Here is a 23195-nt window from a genome sequence, read left to right on the forward strand (position 1 = left end):
CCAGGCCTTTAGGTCTTGACCTCAGAAGTCTACTTCCTTGAGCGTGCTCTCCTCTTCAAGGCTACTCCAGTTCCGCCCTCCACATCTGAATGGAAATACAACCAAACCTTCACTTATCTTACTCTAAACAGTAACAAGAAGAAAACAAGTCCAGCATTCAGTCCCACGTAACTCCCAGGCAGGGAAAGAAGAGAAGCGGCTCAGAAATTCAGACACAGCAGGATGTAAGACCTCACATGCCAGCCAATGAAAGTTCAAGTGTAAACACGCTCAGATGACTAAAAATTCTAAAAGGAAACACATGAGGGTCGAATGGAAGACAGCAAAGCTTGAGACTCTCTGGAGATGAAAGGCATGTCTGAAATGAAGAAGACAGTCATTGGACTTATCAGCCCATTAATTAGCCACAAAATAAGAGTCTAATAAGTTTAAAGACTAGACAATACGAAAAACATCAAAACTGTAACAGACAAAGTAGGGGGAGGGGAGATTGGAAAAACTGAAGCACTTCCCAGTGACCCCTGGGACAAGGGACAATCTAACAGACCTACTACTGATGTTCTAGATAGGACCTGGGGGCAGGAAACCATTTTAAAATATAGTGGTAAAATTCCCACCCTCCCTAAATCTGTTGAAAATTATAAATCACAGCTTGAAGAAACTCAATGAACTCCAAGCAAAGACAACACAAAGAAAACCACAGTTCAGTGTGTCACGGTACCCTTGTTGAAAAAAGAGAGAAAACAAATACAAGAAGCAGCAGAGTAGAAAGACAGACCGCGTACAGATAAAGCAAAGAGGGACATAAGGGACAGAAAGTTCCATCAGAAGAAGCGCCAGCAAAAGGCAGATGAAGGACATCTCAAAAGGGCTGAAAGGAAATAACAAAAACAAAAACACTCAGCCTCTAATTCTATATCTAGGCCACTGGAATCAGTCTTCAAAAATAAAGACGGGATAAATGAAGTCTTAGATGTACACAGGTGGCCAATCTGCACTTCAAAAAGTGTTAGAGTTTCTCCAGAAGTGACAAAATGATTCTCATTGAAAACTTGGAATTACACCAGAGAATCAAGGCTATGGGGGGGAGGGGGGATGTGCAGACCACACAGAAAGGAATTGTTTCCTTGCTTTTTACCTCTTTAAAGTACGATTGACTATTAAAACAAAAACAATGATGATGCATTATATGGTGTGTGGTGGATGTGGTCGGAACGATGTATTGACAACAGAGGAAGGCAGATGCTGCTGGGCGTTGATAGCACATACCTTTAATCCCAGCACTCGGGAGGCAGAGCCTGGCGGATCTCTGTGAGTTCGAGGCCAGCCTGGTCTACAGAGCAAGATCCAGGACAGGCACCAAAACTACGCAGAGAAAAGAAAAAAAAAAAAAAAAAAGAAGGCAGATGTTCAGTCTGGAGGAAGTAAAATCACAAAACCATCAGGTGCTTTGCTGTAATTGAAATGATACTGAGAGATGGAATCTAGTAGTGTAAAGTCTAAAAGCATTGAACAAAGAGATGTATCATGAGAGATAAGATAAAACAGAATAATACATTTTCTCAAGTAATCCAAAAGAAGGCCAGAAGAAAAGGGGTGAAGTGTGAAGAGAAAACAGCTGGGAGAAACAGGGAATACAGCAAGATAGGAGACTACAGCTGCACACGTACGCTGTCTGCAAGAAACACACTGTGATTGTAAAGACGCAGGCACCACACTGGAAGTCAGAGTGTAGACTACGCTATAGTGTGTAAATGCTAATCATAAGGATGCTGGGGTGGCCACACTCAGTAAGACACAGTAGACTTCTGCGGGCCCTGTAGACTTCTGCGGGCCCTGCATGTAGCAGGTGTCAAAGGATATTGACTGTAAAACAGGCCATGGTAGAGTAAGTGACACTGAGATAAGGCCAGAAAAGATTCACACGTGAATGAAGATCTGTACACACAGAAAAGGAAAAGATGACTTGGGCAGGAAGAGTATTATGGTTGGAATACGAAATGTCTGCCACAGATTCATTGTTGAAGTCTTGATGGTGTTATTTGGAAGCATGCTAAAAACTTTACATCACTAGGATGCCTGGGTTTACATTCTCTGACTTTTTCTGCATGCTCTGTCAGCTCAGACACAAATGGTAAGAGCTTTGCTCCATGACTTCTTCCATGATGCTCTTATCACAGACCAAAGTGCACCAAGGCCAGGTGACCATGAACCGACACGTGTGGAACTGGGAACCAAAGCAAAGTTTCCCCCGCTTTCACTTTTCTCAGATCCATCTAACACAGAGTCTCAAACTGCAGTACAGGTCCCCCAACCCCCGACACCCCCATCTTAGACAGCCCCATGGGCAGAGATAAGCATAGAAAAGCTGGTACAAGGCAGACAAATACTAGTCTAAGATCATGTTGGGAACAGTCATGGGCTTGATTAAAAAAAACAAAAACGGAGAAAAGACAAAAATTATCATTGTCAGAAAAGAAAAAAGATGATGGTCCCTAAACCTACAAATGGAAAACAGATAATAATGACAAAATATAAACTGGCTTACACTTTATACCAAGAAACCCCAGTTTATATGAAAGAGATACACTCCTTGGAAGACGAATTACTGGAACTGACAGGAAGAAATGGAATCTACTCATATTTTAAAGCATGTTGAACCTGATAATGTAGGACATTGACACTCCCACAGGGAAAACTCCAGGCCCAGATGACCTTACTGATACGCTACCGAACGACTCAGTAACATGCAATATCAACACTGACATACTACCCAATGACTGAGTAAAACACAAACACTACCCAATGACTGAGCAACATGCAATACCAACCCACAAGTAAAACACTGGTACAGGGACTGCTTCATTGTATAAAACAAGGTTTACCTCAATAACCACAGAAAGCGGTTATGAGAATGAATACCTAAAGATGGAACTCATTCATAAACATGCAGGCACTAGTCAGTCAGAGCCGGTACTGGCTGATGACGCTAGCCCTGATGGCTAAAGTCTGTGACCAGCATCAGCATTAATGTTGAGTTAGAGCCTTTTTTTCCCTTGATCACTGTACCTTGTCTGTTGAAGATAACTTACCATAGTATTGGTCATGAGGCTTAAAGTCAGTAGTCCAGGTCTTCTGAGAAGATGAGATAAAACATCTGGTATCTGACAAACACCTACAATTTCTGTTTTATGAAAAGTCTTTTGCATGCATTCACTTATTTCTTTTTATTGGGGCAGGTGGCTAATAATTCCACAGTGCACCTGTGAATTATCAGAGGTCAGAAGACAATGTGAGTCAGTTCTCTCCTTGCATCATGTGGGCTACAGGGATTGAACTCGGGTTGTCAGCCCTGACAGCAAGCACCTTTATCCACTGAGCATCACGTGGGTTACGAGGATTGAACTCAGGTTGTCAGCCCTGACAGCAAGCACCTTTATCCGATGAGCTATCTTACACCTAGCTACAACTTTCAATACTTGGCCTTTTCTTAGGTTGTAGGTCAGTGGGTACTATGGTAAGTCCAATAACTGTCTTCAGACTTGAGTTGATTAGACATAGAGATTGGATGCAGAAGTAACTATTGATTTGAACTCTAAGGCAAGCTTCCAAACAGAATTGGACTTAACTTGCTCGCTGCCAACATAAAGTCATTCTCCATTAGATTTCTGCCTTATAGAACCCAATGGGCTTGAGGTCTTGAAGGCAGGACACTCTATGTCTGGGCTAAGTTAGTTCTTGGCTTGAGACCTTCTCTGAGGCAAGAATTATTTTCCTGAGGACTCTTAACAGCATTTGAAGCCTCTCTTCAATGTGTTTATTCTGAAAACTAAACACAGTGGGGGCGTGTTGGTGAGTGTACCACCAAACTCGGCACAGTGAAGATGTAGAGTGGGAGATGGTTTACTCCCTGGAGCAGTTACTACCAGAGCAATGTCCTCTGGACCTCAGGAAATACTCGGGTTTTAGTCAAGGGATCTATACATACTCTGTAGGGGGTGGCTCTTTCCTGAGCTTGCTCAGTATAACATACATACATACATACATCCATACAGAGAGAGAGAGGAGAGAGAGAGAGAGAGAGAGAGAGAGAGAGAGAGAGAGAGAGAGAGAGAGAGAGAGCACTGTACTCTCTATGATTCTTCCTAGCAGGACAACAGTTCCCTTGTTTTCCTCTCCTCTGTTCAGAGAGGGTTTTCTTCAGGCACATTTTGAAGATTTATCCAAATGTTCAGACTGTCCAGGCTAGAAATGTTTCCCCAGGCTGATGGCTCTTCTACAGCTGGCCACTTCCTTCTCATCCTAACCCACCACCTTCTCAGACGGAACTCAACTCTTCCTTTCTCTTCATGAAAAGGTCACTGACATAATGAAGGTGTCCCCTTTATTAAGACCGAATTCACCGTGGACACATTTATATCATGTAACACGCAATCTGAATCCCTAGTTTTCTACCCAAACCTTTCCCACTAAGGACATCACTTCTCCTTCCCCTTCTATCCTCAGCACTAACCATGAAAGTCTCTGTGCACTCAAACAGCAGGAAAAAAAAAAAAAAATTACATAAAGCCAGGTTGGAATTCTGGTCAGAGATTAGGAGTCACCCTTCAGCTCCGTGGCACCTCATTCATTCCCACCCTCACACATGATGATACAGGAGGCGTATAAGCCCTGCCCTGTGTGTCTATGGCTGCAGTTCAAAGAATCACCAACAAATGACTAAGCCTAAATTTGATTTTCTATACAACAGGTCCGGTAAAGGAGAGAGCCTAATAGCATTAAACGTCACGGTGGGGGAGCAGCCACCATTCCGACTATTTGTATACATGAACTGGATGTCCTTATGCAAATGAGAAGTCTGCAAGGGCAGTGATTCAGACAGCGGTAATTTAATAATCTGACTCATCTTTGGAGGCAATTTCCACATTGTAGAAGGCCTGATCTCAATCTCAGGGTAGCATTCTTATCTTGTCCAATAAAGCAAAGGCCCAGATGGTTTCAAATGCACAATAAAGTGAGTCTTGTATCTATAAAGTGCCCTTCTTCTGAAATAGGGGAGGCGAGAAAATAGAGAAGTCGGGTCCCTCGGTCACCTGGCTCAGTATTAATATGTAGTGATAATCTGATTTTGATATTCGCTGACTCACTGTTTCTGTAGCTGTGTAAACAATTACCAAGGCAATGATTCAGTAAGCTCTAAATGACAAGGAAGGCCAGGGGCACAGAGATGGGGGGGGGAGAGGGGACTGGACTGCAAGTCAGCTTATCTCAAAGTATGAATGCAAAAAAATGTAGCATACAGCACACTTCATCTTGTCCCAACTCAGGCTGAGATATAAAAAAATGGTTCCTTCATTCAACCAATCATTTTTGAGTGCCTGACCACACCAGGCCCTGTGTTAGAGACATGAAGCGGTGGTCAGCCAAGACACATGTGTTCTCCGCCCTCATCAAGATGACTGTCTGAAAGATAACAGGCATTGGCAAGGATGTAGAGAAAACAGAGCCCTTGCACGCTCTTGGGGGGCACTGTAGATTAGCTTAGTCATTATGCAAGACAGCATGGAGAGTCTTCAAAACATTCAAAATAGAACAAACAGAGGACCCAAAAAATCCCACTCCTGGGCACACAGCCAGAGGAAGTGAAATCAGCATGTAAAGAGACATGACCCCTGTGTTTATTACGACTCCACTCATAAGAGGCAAAAAATGAAAACAACCAAAGTGCCCATCAACTGATGAGTGGGTACAGAAAAGGTGGCGCCTATACACGATGGATGACACCACGGCTTTAAGAAAGAAGGAAGTCTCTTTATTTTGAAACAACATTGCTAGAAACTGGGTTGTACGAAAGAAGCCAGGTACAGAAAGATAAATACTGCATGATCTCACTGAATCAGGAGCTCACTGATTTGCTCAGCCTGGCTGGCTAGTGAGCTCCTGGGATCAGGCTGTGTCTGCCTCACCAGCACCAGGATTACGGACATACCATACATGTGTAGCACGAATTCTAATTGGTCTTAATACTAAAAACCTGGAGCTAGGTATTGGGTAATTCCTGAAAGGCCAGAGTGACAAAGGAGCAAGCCACAGCCACCTCTTATCTCACCAACTCCTTAGCCTGAAAGGGGTGAGCTCCTGTCTCCTGCCTTATATTCCTCTCTCTGCCCAGCCATGTCACTTCCTGTCTCCACCTTCCCTAGTGCTGGGATTAAAGGTGTGTGTGCCTCCCAAGTACTGGGATCAAAGGCATGAGATCCCACATGCTGAGATTAAAGGTGTGAGCCTCCACCGCCTAACTCTGTTTCTCCTTTAGACTGGATCAATCTCATGTTGCCCAGGGTGGCCTTGAACTCTTGATCTTCCTACTTCCTCCTCCCAAATGCTGGGATCAAAGGTGTGGGCCACCACTGCCTGGCCTCTATGGTTAACTAGTGGCTTAGCTCCACCCTCTGATCTCCAAGCAAGCTTTATTTGTTAGAGCACAAGCAAAATAGGACCACATACACGGGTGCCAGGGATCCAAAACCAGGTCTTCATGCACACGCAGCAATCACTATCAGCTGCCATCACCCCGCCCGCCCGCCCGCCACAGACAGAGTTCAAGTAGGTTTCGACAGCAGTGTCAGAGTGCTTTTCTGGTAGTGAAGACGTCTGTAAGTGAAGCTCTGGCTTCCTGGACAACTTGAGCAGTCCCAGAATGGCTACTGGGAACAAAGCCAGCGGAAGCAATGGTGAGGAGGGATTGTGCCCTGAGTGCGGGCTGGCAAGAAGACTGAGTTTTCAGAGAGCTGTGAACAGCCAGCTCTGGCTACCGGCTGCTCCCTGCCAAGGGTTAGTAACTCCACCACACCTCCTGAGGGCATGAAGATGTCCTCAGGATGACAGCTGCTTTTACCCTGTACTCCTAGGAAGGCCTGATTTTATTGCCTTCTTTCAACAGCTTATACCGTGAGCAACTGTCTTTGATAATTCCTCTGCTGAGAACGAACAATGGGAAGGGCAGGTGCAGCCTTTCTCACCCATCCACATCCATAAGTGAGCAAAGAGCAAAGCCAAGCATGACTATGAGGCAATCGAGGCCCTCACCTGACCCAACAGGCTATGATTTTTGATAATGTTGACAATCAGTGACCATTAATAAACAAAACCATTTTTATTTTCACGGAGTGCTCATGTTTCATACACTAAGAAGCCCGGGAGTTGTCTACATTTCCACATGTAGGCATGTAAATAGTCAATACCCTGGGCTGGATTTGTAGCTCAGTTGGTAGAATATTTGCCTAGTGTGCTTGAATCCCCAGGTTCTATCTACAATACTACAGACATTGGGTGTGGTAGCTTGCCTTCTAACATTGAGTAGGTGGAGATCAACCTTAACTAAATAAATGGTTCCAGGCCAGCCAGGGCACATGAGACATCATCCTTAATAAAAAAAAAAAAAGAAAGAAAGAAAGAAGGAAGGTTTCTGTATCTTGAATAATAATGTAATGGACAGATCTCCCTCAGTGTGGAAGCCCTGACATGAACAGGAGGAGGGGGATTTATAGCACTAAGAGTTTCAGAGGATCTGCTCATCATTGCTTGGCCCCACACATCACTTCAGGACACTGTCAGTGGAAGCATGGCAAAGAGGTTCTTCACCTCATCGTGGACAGGAAACCAAGAAAGGAAGGGCCAGGACAAGACATGAGCTGCAAAGACATGCCCCCCCATGACCTACTTCTCCAGCTAGGCTCCATCTCCCAAAATAATACCAGCAGCTAGGACTACACATTTCACAAACGAGACCAGAGGGTAACATTCACAGCCAAAACACAACGAACAGTGATAACAAGAAACCATCAGTCCTCAGTAGGCACCAACTACTGTTCTAAGTGCTGTACATGCACGAGCTACATCACTCCCCCATGAGAGTGTAGCTACCATCATTTTATAAGAGGGCATGAAGACATGGAGAGTGTGGAGACCTTGTCCAGGATTGCATGGCTATCACACATCCTACACAAACCCGAGAACAACACAGACTGACTCCGGACCCTGCTTCCATGTGGCAAGAGTTTACATTAGGCTTTCCCTTCTGGGAAAATTTTATATCCATATCACGATGTTTGTGTTCTCATCTACTCGGGAATAATAAAGCATGCGAAGCTGCACCATGGTTCCTCCATGAGTGTTTCGTCAGCAGGCCATCCTGTCGGATGAAGTCTTACCGGTAATACAAAACCACACTTCCAAGGATGCAAGCAGGTTTGCAAACACCATGGCGACAGCATTATGAGGTGGGCAGTGAAAAGTAAGCCAGGTAAAGCTGTGTCCAACACTGACACCCATTTTCCCTCACCCAGAGAGAGAGAAAAAAAAAAAGTTAATTTGGCTTTAAAAGTAATCTCACACACACACACACACACACACACACACACACACACACACACACACACGCCTACACACACATGGGGATAAGAAAATGATGCTGTATTTATATGCAAAACCTTGGTCTTTAAGCCCATCTCAAAAGACAAGAAAAATCACACTTGCTCAAGTATTCTCTTTAAATAGACCTGCAAGGAAAATCATTGCTGGATGATATTTATGTAACCAGAAGGGGAAATCGAGTCTTGATTAAACACCCACAATGGCCAAGCACTGTGCTATGACATTTCTATGCCAAGTTATTATGTCTTGACAGCACAGCCATGAGACATTGTCCTCCCTGTGTCTGAGGATGTGAGAAGGAAGAGGTGACAGACAAGCAGCACCCAGGAGAGGACAGAATGTGACCTCAGACCTGCCAGACTCCACAGTAGGCCTTGATCTCTCACCTCACGGGGCTGTCTTCATAAGAGCTGATCCACCTGCTTTAAGAGGCTAGACTGGGTCAAGAGCTGGCCCTCGGGTGAAATTCCCTGGGTCTGAAGTCCAGTTATGTTGATGATTCACAATGCAACTTGTTACTTCCCTTGCTGGGTCTCAGTTTCCCTGCACATAAATAATGATGCCTACTTCATGGTAATGCTGTGAATATTTAAATAACCCAATATACAAAGAGACTATAGGACACTTAGTATATAATGTTCAATATACGTTCTTGTGTATTATTTTCAAGCAGTATATAATAAAGGTAGGCACTTGGCCATTTTGCACTTTAGAGGATATTAAACTCTGCTGAAACACATATAGAATGTGAAAACATGTCTCAGTCACACATTCCTTGATGACAGCAGCCGTTCCCGAGACATGTGTAGTTAGTTCATTTTGTCACTGCCCAAACATCATAGGATGCTCACACAATCTCAGACAGTTGTGACATCACTAGAAGACATCTGTAGGATGAGTGTCACATGTGCTGTGTCCATCATTGACAGAGACAACGTGAAGTATGAGACTATCGCATGCTGGGCAAGTTTAGAAGCCCGTGGTGTCTTTGGCACTTCATAGAATCCCTGACACAAAAGAAGTGGTCGGTATAACATGTGAGGCAAGCACCCAAGGAACTGGAAATAACTAGAAACAGCTCCGTGATAGAGCATGTGCCTAGCATGTATGAACTGCATGGAGCTGGGAACAGTTCCATGGTACAGCATGTACCTAGCATGCATGAACTCCATGAGGCTGGGAAAACCTCAGTAGTAGAGCATGTGCTAGCATATGAACCATAGCTGAACAGTTCAGTGTAGGCATGTACTATCATGCATGAACTCCATGAGGCTGGGAAAACCTCAGTAGTAGAGCATGCACCTAGCATGTATGAACTGCATGAAGCTGGGAACAGTTCAGTGGTACAGCATGTACCTAGCATGTTTAAATTGCATGGGGCTGGGAAAATCTCAGTAGTAAAGTGTGTCCTTAGCATGTATGAATTGCATGGGGCTGGGAACAGCTCAGGGGTAGAGTATGTGTCTAGCATGTATGAACTGCATGAGTGTGTACCTACCATACCATGTATGAGGCCCTATGTTCACTTTCCAGCACAAAGGATGGTGTGTGTGTGTGTGTGTGTGTGTGTGTGTGTGTGTGTGTGTGTGCGTGCATGCACAGCCTTGCACCCACTGACCCACCATTGCCCCCCCATAGCTTCTCTTATCCTGCCCTGTTGCATCCTCTCCCAAGACATATCACCACACTCCCTCCAGGCATACAGGCACAACATACATGTCCTTTTCTGGGATGAATCCCTCCCTAACGTTCTGTTTTAAATTGTGACAGCCCTTCACCTAGTTCTCTGATGCCCCAGGTCCCCTCATCCCCTGCTTCATTTTTATCCAAGGTGCTTATTACAACACATAACATGCTAATTAGACACTACTCATTTGACGGTCTGCTTACACAGGACATCAGCATCACACATCTGTCCCCTTCAGTGTGCACCACTGTGCTCTCAGCACTGAGCAGAGGGTGTGGCGATAGCAGTAGGTTTAATAAGCATCTCTTAAAACAATCATTTACTAAAGATCTTGACTTCAACCTTGCGTGGGTTAATATAAAGAAATACACGGCACGTACGATGGGGAAACACAGGAGAATTGATGTATGGGCAAGGTAAGTGTGAGGATACTATAAATTCCTTCTCTAAGAAGCTTCTACATTTGTATGCAAATTAAACTAGAACTTCAGCTCCTGTATTGCATACGTACTTGTGGAAAGTAGGGCAAGTGCTTCTGGGTTTCAGGAAATGGGAAGACACTGTCCTTCACAAAGTTCATACTAGAGAGAGCTTTCATTTTGTCTGAAGCATTGCAGCTAAGTCAAATGCTCTTCACAAAGTTCACACTAGCGGACTTTTCATTTTGTCTGAAACATTGTAACTAAGTCAAACGCTCTTCAGGTCTACAGCAGCAGCTGTCTGAGACACTTTGTTTTTCAGACCTAACTTCTTAATGGGAAAACCACCAAGTGTCCCGTGCCCCGATAGGGAAACCAAAAGTCAATTTAGCAATGGTATACAGAGAGAGGTGCACATTCCCACACTCCTGGGAAAAGAGCTGAATTCTGCTTCTCTTTTCCTACATTGCTATTTTATTAATGCAGATATAAAAATATTAAAAGTAATATATACCACATTAATTGAATTAGTAATTACCAGTGTTTCTATGTAAAACAGATCCAAGTATGTATGTCTCTACCATGTTCAGTATGGCAGTTCATACACTTAGGAACTACACTAGACATAATGTACACTTCTCCATAAATACTGAATTTAAAATCCATGATGATTCTCCAGTATTGCACTGTTTAAATAAAAAAAAAATCACAGGGGTTGGGATGTTACTCCACGGTAAGAATGCACATTAGCATGTACAAGGGTATAAAGTCAACCTTCAACACACATACATTCATATCATTCATATTCTCATTCTCTCTCTCTCTCTCTCTCTCTCTCTCTCTCTCTCTCTCTCTCTCCTTTCTCCGCCCCCCCCCCAGTTCAGTGATCTTTTAAAACATTATCCAGATGTTATTAGCTCCAAGAAATCTCCCCTGGTTCCTTCACTACTCGCTATAAACACTTACTATTCGATGCAGCTCACTAGTACTCTTCTTTAAATTATTAAGTTAGCAAACGAGTAGGGTCCGTACGGCATTTTCGTACGTTCGCATCATTTAACTTTGTGCTAATTCATCCCATCCCCACCTGCCTCTGCTGTGGCCCCAGGAGTCCTGAGGTTGCTTCCTTGCCTTCCACGAGACAAGCCCATGCTACTCTTATGGCATGGGTATTCCACTACCCCTTCACTCCTGACTCCCTTAAAATCTCTTCCTCTTCTCTCTGGATCCTTTTTCTAGACTCATCACGTGTGTGTGGGGGGGAGGTCATGTGAAAACACACACACACACACACACACACACACACAAATTCACCCATACACATTATTTCACTAATTCATTTTACTTAGTTAGTTTTATTTTTAGACGGGGTCTTATGTATACTAAGCTATCCCTAAACTAAGGAACTTCAGTTCACTGGGCAACTGGACATGATTTTGAACCACCAATCGACAATGGGATTACAAGCACGTGCCACACACCCAGCTCGTGTGGTTATAAGGATAGAACCCCGAGCTTTGTGCATGGCGGGTAAGCACTGCACCAACTGAGCCGCATCTACAGGCCCCACCTCACTCGAATCTAGGTTCTGTGCACAAGAGAAGACATGTGGCATATGCTTTTCCCTCTGCCTTGTTTCAGTTAACATGGTCTTCCTGGGAATGTCATGATTTAATTGCCTTTGTAGCTGAATAAAATTCCACTGTGTGTGCCACATTTTCTGCATCTATTGATGGACATCTAGGATGGTTTTATCTCCTGACTCCTGTGAATAGTGAACCAACAGTCACGGATGAGCAACTGCCTCTACGGTGAGCTGACGTAAGAGCCCCTGGGGCATACACCCAAGGGTGATATTGCTGGGTCATATGGTAGCTCACTCTCTGTATATCCTACAAATCGACATTTTTCACAGTGGCTGCACAGATTTACATTCCTATCAGAAGTGTGTAAGCGTTCCTCCTTCCCAACATTCTTGTCAGCGTTTGATGGCATCTTTTCTCGAAAACAGCCACTCTCGTTGAGATGAGGTGGAATTTGTGTTTCTTCTTCTGTGAGCCACCTCCTTGTCTCTTTACCATTCTTAGTGAAGGAATGATTTGTTGAGTGGTGCTTGAGTTTGGCAGTCCCTTTTAGTTCTGGATATTGAAGAACTACCGTTCCTGGCAGGTGTGGACACTAATGCTTGGCCTGACATGAAGGTGACAAAGATTTCCTTGCGTTCTATAGGCTGTCTTATGCTTCCTTTGCTGCGCCAAAGCCTTTGAATTTCATGCTACCCATTTGTCCATTCTTGGGATTCATTCCTGTAAACTGGAGTCCTGTTCAGAAAGTCCCTGCCTATGCCTAAATCTTGAAGACTTCGGCTTATGTACACATTTTTGACATGTTTGTCAAAAGTTAGGAGGCTGTAGCTGTATGAGTTTATTCTTAGGTGCTCTATTTTATTCTAGTGGTCTGCATGGCGGTTTTGTGCTGGAACTGTGCAGATTTTGTTACTATGGATTTGTGATGTAATTTGAGAATGGATGTTGTGATAACTCCAGCATTGCTCTTTCTTCCAAAGATTGCTGTACTAGTTAACTTTTCTCATTTCTGATATATATATGTCATATATAAAATATTATATATATCATATATAATATAATATATATATAATATATATACACTTAAGGAAGGAGGGGCTTATTTTGGAACACCATTGGAGGGCTCAGTAACTACATACATCACAGCTCAGCCCAGCTTTTTTGGGGGTCTGAGTTCCTGGAACATATAAATGGGCCAATGCACTAAAATCCAGGAACCTCGGATTAGAAGGAGTACCTAGGAATGCCTAGAAACCAAGCTGCCCATGTTGTTTTTCTCCCAAATATCAAACCATTCAGGAATTGGACTATTCGCCAAGATCATCCCATCTCATACCTTAGCATCTATGAGGACTCCTTCCATGGACAACTTAACTTAAAAGGTGCTAAACCTGATTGCACTAGCCATACCCCCACACCTCTGAACCATTCAAGTTGTGGTACTTGCTGTGGGATGGTCTGTATGTCAAATTACTCTGATTGGTCAATAAATAAAACACTGATTGACCAGTGGCCAGGCAGGAAGTATAGGCAGGACTAACAGAGAGGAGAAAAGAAAGAACAGGAAGGCAGAAGGAGTCACTGCCAGCCACCGCCAGGACAGGCAGCATGTGAAGATGCTGGTAAGCCACGAGCCACATGGCAAAGTATAGATTTATGGAAATGGATTAATTTAAGCTATAAGAACAGTTAGCAAGAAGCCTGCCACGGCCATACAGTTTGTATGCAATATAAGTCTCTGTGTTTACTTGGTTGGGTCTGAGCAGCTGTGGGACTGGCTGGTGACAGAGATTTGTCCTGACTGTGGGCAAGGCAGGAAAACTCTAGCTACAGGTACTACATTACAGCCAAGAGAGGGCCAATCCGACTGCTGGGATTCTACTGGATCTGGTGGATTTCTTGATGATTATTTCTCTGCTTTAATACTTTCCCACTCTGACTTCATAGTATATTAAAACATGGAAGATGGTGTGTGTGTGTGTGTGTGTGTGTGTGTGTGTGTGTGTGTGTGTCCCGAGTGTGTGCATTAGAGCTGCTGTGTTTACCTGAGAGTCCTGGCTGCACTTCTCGATCATGTCCCCCACTGGCAGGGTCCTGGGTCTCCTGCCTCAGACTGGAGGAAAAGCATCAGCAGCATTTGTTGTGGGCAACATGTGCTGGAAACTGGCTGACAGGTGAGAGGAAGTAAAATCCACCCATAGACTCAGCTCATGGGGCTTAGAGACTAGATGGGAACAAAATGAAAAACTCCTCAGTACAGTCTGGTGATGGATACACTTGACTTCTCTAAAGTCAAACCCTGGTGCAAGAACATTCTGGACAGAGCAATGGCGGTCACCTGTATGTGATGATATATTGGGAATGCTTCTTCCCTTCAGTTTTAGAATCAGTAGCTTCAGAAGGAAAGGACTGTCTCCACTATAAAAATGTGTGAATTAAATAGGAAGGCATAAATGTTGAGAGCAGGCCTTGGCATTATCTCTGGCACTCAGAAAGGCACTTGGTTTAACTCAGGGAGGGTTCCAGGAAAAGATGACTTCTAAGTTCAGCTCTGAATAACAAAAGTGAGTTCACTGTGGTATGTAAGTGCCAATGGCTCAAAGAGGCTAAAGCTTAGAAGCCCATTTCACACGACCCGAAAAAATCACAGACTGTGCAGCTTAAGCTACAACTTCTTTTGAAGTTTGGGAATGGTGGAATTCGAAGATGAAGGCACAGAGTTGGTCTCACTCAGGCCTCTTTCCTTGGTTGACAAGAAGCCATCGTCTCGTGTCTCCAATGGCCTTCCTTCTGTACATCAGTACGTTCCCATGTCTCTTGAGAACACCGACCTACTGGACTAGACTTCCCTAGATCTCTCAAGGCCCTATCTTTAAATACAGCCAGCCTGACAGGGTACCAGGGATCACAGCCTCAATATACGAATGCTGTGGGGATCCTGTGTGCCCCACCACACAGAAAGCCACAGAGAAAAGGACTATGTCTGACAAAGAAATACGTGTGCAGCTGAAAGATGATGTGGCACAGCACGTTGAAACTGAACATCATTAGACTCCTTTCCAATGCATACATAGCACAAGTTGAAGCCAGAGAGGGAAGTGAAAGCAAACAGACCCTGAAAAAACTTTAAAGATGGGATGAAATATTAAGCAGTTGGAGCTACCCTAAGGGAAACGAAAACCACGGTAGAATTTCAAGCAGAATGAATGTGTGGCATGATTGGACTTATATTTTAGAAAAGTCCCTGTGTGCATGACAAGGAATTGGTCGAGCAAGGCGAGCATCTGGGACGCACATGCAGTAAGATGAGCAGACAGAGCTGACGGGCAGCTTGAGCTGTTTCATGGTGATGCAAGGCAGCCCTACGCCTTGGAAAGCTAGTCAGTGGACATAATGATGATGGGTCTGGGGACAGGGTGGGGTTCGAGAGTGCCTCCTATGCTACTGGAAGATGTTAGATCAGGGGAGGGAAGGAGGTCAAATCAAACCTGGACGCCATGCATTTGAGGAACCATGGAAGCACCAGGATACCAGCTCAACCTAAGAACCGCTACGCCTGTGAAATGCTTCCTGTCAGGAGAACATGCACACGCGCGCGCGCGCACACACACAAAAGCATGCGCACACAGATACTAGTGTGCAGCTTGCTTCAGCGGGGGAAGGCGAGCCTTATGAGATAACACAGCTTAGCCAAAGCCCCACAGCTCGCCAACAGAAAAGCTGAAAGGAGAAACAAGATTTTCTACTTGCAGACCCCAAGTTAAAAGTCATAACTGTCTTGGTAGGAAACTGAAAAAGGAAGAGACTGCCGGTAAATATCTGGGGTCATTAGATTGCAAGATTCCATGATCCATTGGCTTCACTTCCCAACTTAACCAATGACAACTGGCCCAGCCTAGCTCTCCTGGAGCCTCGCCCACACGGATCAGCCAATGATGGCAAGGCTGGCAGGTCGGTGGCTGAGCCAGGGCAGAGCCAGTTTTAGTCCATGGTTAAGGGCGGTGACAACTCTGGTTTGCAGGAGCACCATCTCCACTCGCCACCACAGCCAGAGCCCGGCGCCAGTGGTAGGCGTGTGCACCAAAGTAATGCCTCCCACTCATAGCTGAGTGAGGACCCAAGGCCCTCAGCCTACGTTACTGACTAGTGTACATGCCTTGAACACGTCACTTTCATACAACAGGCATCACAGAAGTGAACAGATGATACAAGAGAGAGGGCTGGGTGACAAGCAGAGCACACCCATGAAACAACGCTGAAATCAAGACTAACCTTCTCCCGTGTCCTCTGCACATGCTAAGCTACCTTGTCCCCTTGCCCCCCCCCCACTCCCCTCTCCAGACACCACACTCCTGACCTGTGATATCACGGGCTAGCTTGGTCTACTTCTGTACAGCGCATGAATGGAACTGTACTTTTTCCATGTGTCTACGGGCACCTCAGAGTCCGAATCCCAGCTTGGAAAATACAAAGGCTACTGGAGGTGAGGCTTACGTATAATCCCATGGTGTCACTGTCCTATCCTCTAAGGACCCCGAGCGTGACATAAAGTCCCTAAACACTCGTATTCTGCATTACACCCCACAGAAGTCGGTAATGTGAAATGAATCTGGGGGAAGGCTGGGGCCCGTTTCCGTGCTGTGTTCTTGTGAGATTGGGTCACCTACCAGAGCCGCTAAAACAAATCCCATAATATTAAATGAATTAAAGATTAGAGGCGAATGCAGCAGCAACAGTGGTAGGGGAGACTGGAAATCCGTTCAGTCACAATAGCTGCCCTGAGATAAGAAAGCTGCTGCTAATAATGAATTCTAAATCACTAACTATTGCTTTATCAAAGTAATCCCTTTTTCCAGGAAGCGATCCTTTCCATGTTGAAGGATCTCTATAGAAAATGATTTTAGAAAGTGGTTTTAATAGGTTGTAAAAAAAATTAAATTAAAAAGTCAGTGGAAAAACTTTTTTCTAAAATAAAAAAAAAAAAAATAGACAAGAAGTCACAGACATCATGCAGCTACCCTCCAGTATTTTACTGGTTGGGGCTGTTTTTTTTTTGTTTTTTTTTTTTTCCTTTTCATTCAGTGTAGAAGCAATTCCACATTCTGAGTTTCTTCTTCACCTGTGCCTAATGATTCCTTCTCGGGCTGGAGAGGACAGTGAGGGCTTGAAGAAATCTCTCATCTTAGGAACTATTTGACTGTTGTTTTCAATCACAGCAAGACATCTCAAGTTTTAAAGTTTGGACAATGGAAACAAATGTATTTGCAAACTGTCCACCAAGGAACTTTCGAGTTTCCCAGAGTCTCTAAAGGTGAAAACATCTATTCACATCCATTCTGTCAAGCAGGTCATCCTTGTACTATGTTAGTTTAGTGTAGGTTTACCTAGGTGAGCATAGTTAGGGCACAATTCCACCTCGGAGTCTTTGGGGACACTCCTCCTTTGAGCATTTGGATCAGGAATTCCTTTGAAGCCTCTAAAATTCTTGATTACATCTTGATGCCCCTTGACCAAGAAAATTGCCAACAATTAGCATGACCTTCTCCCACCAAACAAAGCTCTGATTCCAATCTTGACAAATTGCCTTTTCAGAGAAGAATGACCCACCTGTGACCACAGTCTTGCCTGCAGCCACCGCCTTTAAGCACAGGGGGGAGTTGACACAGACAAGCTGGGGTGAACCGTGAAATCGGGTTGTATTAGCAGAACTCTGCAACCGGGGGGCAGACTCTCGTGTCCTTTCTTCCCTAACTTGCTTCTTTCGAGAGAAAACAGCACACAGAAGTGCTCAGATTTCGGCTTCCTTTCACCCGCTGGGTTTGCCAATGTAATTCCTATATTTATGACCTGCTCTGCTAAGTTTTTATTATACAGTTTGCTTTATTCGCTGAAAACTGCTATGCTATGAACATTCCTTGCTTATTTGAAACCCTTAAAATTTCAAGGTACCGGGCTCAAGTGCCAACATTATGTTTTTGTCTGGTTGCTTTTTAAATCACCTAACCGGGGCGAAGGGATGGCTCAGTAGTTAAGAGCCCTGGCTGCTCTTCCAGAGGACCAAGCTTCCATTCCCGGCACTCATGCGGTGGCTCACAGCCATCTAGAACACCAGTCCTTTGGGATCTGATGCTTTCTTCTGACCTCCGTGGGTACTGCATGCATGCAGTGCACAGGCATACATACAGACAAAATATCGATGCACATAAAAATAAAGGTTAATTTTTTTTTAAATCAAGAAACTATGCTTTGTACAGCATGGTAAAATTTGTACAATTTAAAAAGTAAATTAGTAAGTAACAGAAACAATAATGTCACCCCAACTTTAGATGCAGTATAGAAAAGATGCAAAATGAAGAATGTACTGTCTCCACTGAATCTATTCTTGACCAGTAATTGGATGTTGTATATGGAAAACAGAATTTCCTGACTTATATTTAAGACTCTCTGTTCAAAAAGCTCAATTTATTCCAACTCTGCCTAACAAGTCCTTCATCAAGTTTCTGACCACAAAAAAACCATCTGGGAGAGTTTGGGGGGCTGAGGGGAGTCCTCAACAGGAGTGCTGGTTGTGGAAGTGTGGGGACTCAACCCACATACACCTGTGACCCCGCATATGGGGATCCAAGCCACATACACCTGTGACCCAGCACTGTGGGGATCCAAGCCACATACACCTGTGCCCCAGCACTGTGGGGATCCAAGCCACATATACCTGTGCCCCAGCACTGTGAGAACTCAACCCACATACACCTGTGCCCCAGCACTGTGGGGACTCAACCCACATACACCTGTGCCCCAGCACTGTAGGGATCCAACCCACATACACCTGTGACCCCGCATGTGGGGATCCAACCCACATACACCTGTGACCCCGCATGTGGGGATCCAACCCACATACACCTGTGACCCAGCACTGTGGGGACTCAACCCACATACACCTGTGACCCCACATGTGGGGATCCAAGCCACATACACCTGTGCCCCAGCACTGTGGGGATCCAAGCCACATACACCTGTGCCCCAGCAACACCGTGGGGGCACAAAGACAGGAGAATCACTAGAAATTGCTGGCTAACAGGTTAGCTCCAGCTGCAGTGAGAAAGCTTGAATATGACAAAAAGTCAGAGTAGGATACCTCGTGTCCTCCTATGCTCTCTGTGTGCACAGGTATACACATGTATACGTACGTACATACGTACGTACACACACACACACACACACACACACACACACACACACACACACACGGGGGGGGAGCATTTGAGAAGAACTAAATCCTGCCAATATATTAGCTACATCTCCATTCAAATGATTGTTAACGTATCATTGATGAAGTAAAGGGACAAGAAGACAGTCGACTTGTAAAATGGAAGTCTGCTCCATACATGCTCAGTATCCAATGTAGCTGTTTAAAATTAATTATTTTACTAAAACATACTTCTTGCTGTGTTGTACTTGACACAAATATAACAAAAGTTTCAATAAATAAAAACCCACTTAACAGAGCAACAGAAACCCACATTATTTTAAATCAATACTGTCCCTACCAGACACAGAATAAACCTCTACCTCCTACTTAGCCTTAGAGTCTCTGATGGCGAACCGTGGCTCTCACGTCTCTAAAACAGTGAGCGAACACACTAGAGGAAAGGTTACCAGCGCAGTAAAAACTCACTGTCAGGTTGTCTATCTACATCTGTCTGTGGCTCTGTCTTTAACTGGACCACCCAGGCAGGAGGGAAACGGACTGGAAGCAGAGGCAAGGTCCCAATCAAGGGAGGAGAGCTATCCGAGCTGCCAGGTGGATTGAGGCCTCTTTTCTCTCTCACTTGTGCCGAATTTGCAGTAGGAAATTTTTACAGGGAATCTCTAAAATTTCTAGCAGACTTGTAATTCCTTGGTGATCATTTGTCTTCACAAACTTTTCCCCAAAAGATGTGTAAGATATGACTCAGGGGCATTTATAAAATAGTATTCCAGCCAAATAGATTGTTCAGGCACAGAACCTCTGAGGGCTAGTCCCATGAGAAGTGCCCCCCAGGGTCTCTGGGTTTGATGGGAATCCTTTGATAGGTGGTCTATGAGATTCTCCAGCCTCATCCTGCTTATGTGGTTCAGAAAGCCTGCTCAGTCACTTCTACTCACTCCTGGAAAGACCCAGGACATCTGTCATTAACGAACTGACCAATGGTGAGGAAAACTGGATAATCTCTGTGCCGCTGAGGTTTCGGGTCCCACTGATCCGGGAATGATAATGAGATGGACAGAGGGACAAGAGAGGTCACAGCACTCTGGAGAATTCTGCACACCATATCCTTGCCTCTAACTCAGTGGGATAGGAAGACAAACACCGGAATATCATCTGAGTGCTCTTTTGACCAAATCTGTGGGGATTTTATTTTCCTATATACTAGAAATCTCAAGATAACTGCAAAACCCAAGCTTTGCAAAAATCATCCCAATATTTCCAAAATGCGCCATTCAATCATGTTCCAACATGTAATGCTGGCCATGACTGTCATCATTTATCTCTGCCTCAGACACACTTTCCGGACACATTTTTGCTTCTGCTGGTTTTCTTTCATTTCCCCTCCTGTCTTTAGACTCTACCTCCCTATCCCTCTACGTCTCAGAGGAGGATGAGTGGAGCTTTCTTCTCCTAAACATTATCACGTTAGAGAAAAATAACTTAACCCAGTACTTGGTTTCTACACTTTTAAAGCAATCCTGTTTCTCAACTGTGAACACTATTAAACAGGTCGCATCCTCTGCAAAGAGCTGGAGGGTGTTTCCTGGGTAGTTTTGGGGAGACCTGCTCTCACTTCAGCACCTTAAGGTGTGGCGTCAGGTGGGGCAGGAAGGAAGACAGGAAGGAGGACAGGAAATAATGATTAAAGGCTGCACAAGAGGCATGGTGCTTCCTGAAGACTGTCAGGGGGATAACTAATTCTCACACAGATCTTGTTCCGAGGTCTTCCTACTGCTCTTTCTAACCCTCAGTGAGTCTGAGATGAACACTTATTTCCCGTGAGGAAACAGAGCCACTGATGGAGTGAAGAGCTCCCGCACACCCTCCCATTGATTGAAGTTAATCTCTTTCTTTCAAATCAAACGGTCTGGGTGAGGCTGAAAGTGACATGAACAGGGACTTACCACCCCAACGCCCCAATTCTTTGTGATCCTACATATGACTGAGTGATTGAGCTAAAGACTGATTGGTGTTTGGATGTTTCTGGGTAAATAAGGAAAAATATTTAAGTGCCGTTCAAGAATGACGCTGATTTTCAAGAAGGTGAAATATATTTCATAATATAGGGACTCAAACTCCATAACCACATATCTCCATCTGGTCAGAACTCCAAGCACAGTTGTTATTGGCTCCTCCTCTAAATACTGTCCCATTTTGAACAACTGTTGTATAGTGGTTTCTTCCCAGATAAATTCTTCCCTGTTGGAGGGAAGCTTATTAAGACGGGGGATATTAAAGGCAGATTAAAAAGTAGGGTATTCTACTGAGAGACATTCCATCCGGCAGAAAAGCTCATCAAAATCAGGAACTAAGCAACTCAACAGCTCCAGGAAGTTCCTGAAACCGACCAGACTCACTGAGCCTTTCCATCCCCCAGTGTCCATGAGCAGTAAGGACTGCTGCTAGGCACCGTAGGGGCAGTAAAGCTGAGCTGCCTGGGAAGGAACATGCTTCAACATGTGGAGCTTCCTGCGGGCTGTGGAGTGACCTTGGCATTTCTGGGTCACATGAGCTGCCATCCACGTTAGGGAGGGCCCTGATGACACAGCTGCCCCTGAGTCATTTCTACTCCTGTAAGTTACCTCACTAAGACTCACTGGTTCACCAAGGTGGACCTCAGTGGTGCCCTGGTGTCTCCAGTGAGCCTAACACATTCATGTCGCCCCAGGAATAACACATAGTTATTTATGCACAAACACCACTAATTGTACAAGTCAAACCATATAAGACGACAGTATCGAAGCCAAGAACTGATGGTTGTTCACTGCCCGACAATTCATATGTGTATGTGTGTGTGTGTGTGTGTACGTGTATGTGCACGTGTTTGTGGTATGTGGCTACATGTGTATGTGTGTGTGTGTTTGTGCATGTGTCTATGTAGATGTGTGCATGTGCACGTGTGTACACATGATTGTTGTATGTGTGTATATGTGCATATGTATGTGTGTACACATGTTTGTGGTTTGTAGTTACATGAGTGTGTATGTGTGTGTTTACTCATGTTTATATGCATGTGCATGTGTGGGTGTTTGTGCATGTGTACATGTGTGTGTGTACACACGTGTATGTGTAAGTATACATCATTGTGGTATGTGTGTGTATGTATGTATATGTGTATTCACACTCATATGGTCCCATCTTCCATTTTTCTACCCATGAAGAGCTTTTTACTTCATTTTTTCTACCTATAGAATTCATCAGGAGCACTAAATAATTCCAGTGCTCCTGGAAATAAAACTTGACACCAAAGCCTCTCCTCTTCCTCTGAGAACACAATGACACGCTTCATCTACAGAATCTACTTCCACAACTGCCGTCTCAGTCCTACCGACTCGTAAGTCTTGCACTAATCACTCATTCTCCACACTTCACCAAATTTGGTATAGACCATGTGAATCTTAAATTATTTTTAAAATATTTATACTTCTGACAATTATTCACTTATGGGGGGGTCACATATGATGTGGTGCACATGGAGGGGTCAGAGGACAGCTTGGAGAAGATGGTTCTCTCCTTCCACAGTGTGGGTCCCAGGGATGAAACTCAGGTCATCAACCTTGGCGATGAATGCCTTTACCTGCTGCATCATCTCACTGGCCCTTGAAATACTTTTCCTCCATCTTCTTAGAATCACGACCTGCACAAGCTGACAACAGCTGCAGCTGGCTTTATTAAGTGTTTTGACTTTAGTTTTCAATCTTTCGTGTTAAAGCCAGTGTGGCAGTTTGAACGTAATTAGCCCCATAATCTCATAAGAAGTGGCAATATCAAGAGGTGTGGCCTTTTTGGAGAAAGTGTGTCACTGCAGGGGCAGGCTT

General features: G+C 44.4%; 1 protein-coding gene across 1 annotated transcript in view; it reads right to left on the bottom strand.

The window, feature by feature from the left end:
- Arhgap28 (Rho GTPase activating protein 28) overlaps positions 1-23195 on the bottom strand; it is a 170702-nt gene that overhangs the window by 115531 nt on the left and 31976 nt on the right.

The sequence above is a fragment of the Peromyscus leucopus genome, chromosome 13 (genome assembly GCF_004664715.2).
Source record: "Peromyscus leucopus breed LL Stock chromosome 13, UCI_PerLeu_2.1, whole genome shotgun sequence".
NCBI classification, from domain to species: Eukaryota; Metazoa; Chordata; class Mammalia; order Rodentia; family Cricetidae; genus Peromyscus; species Peromyscus leucopus.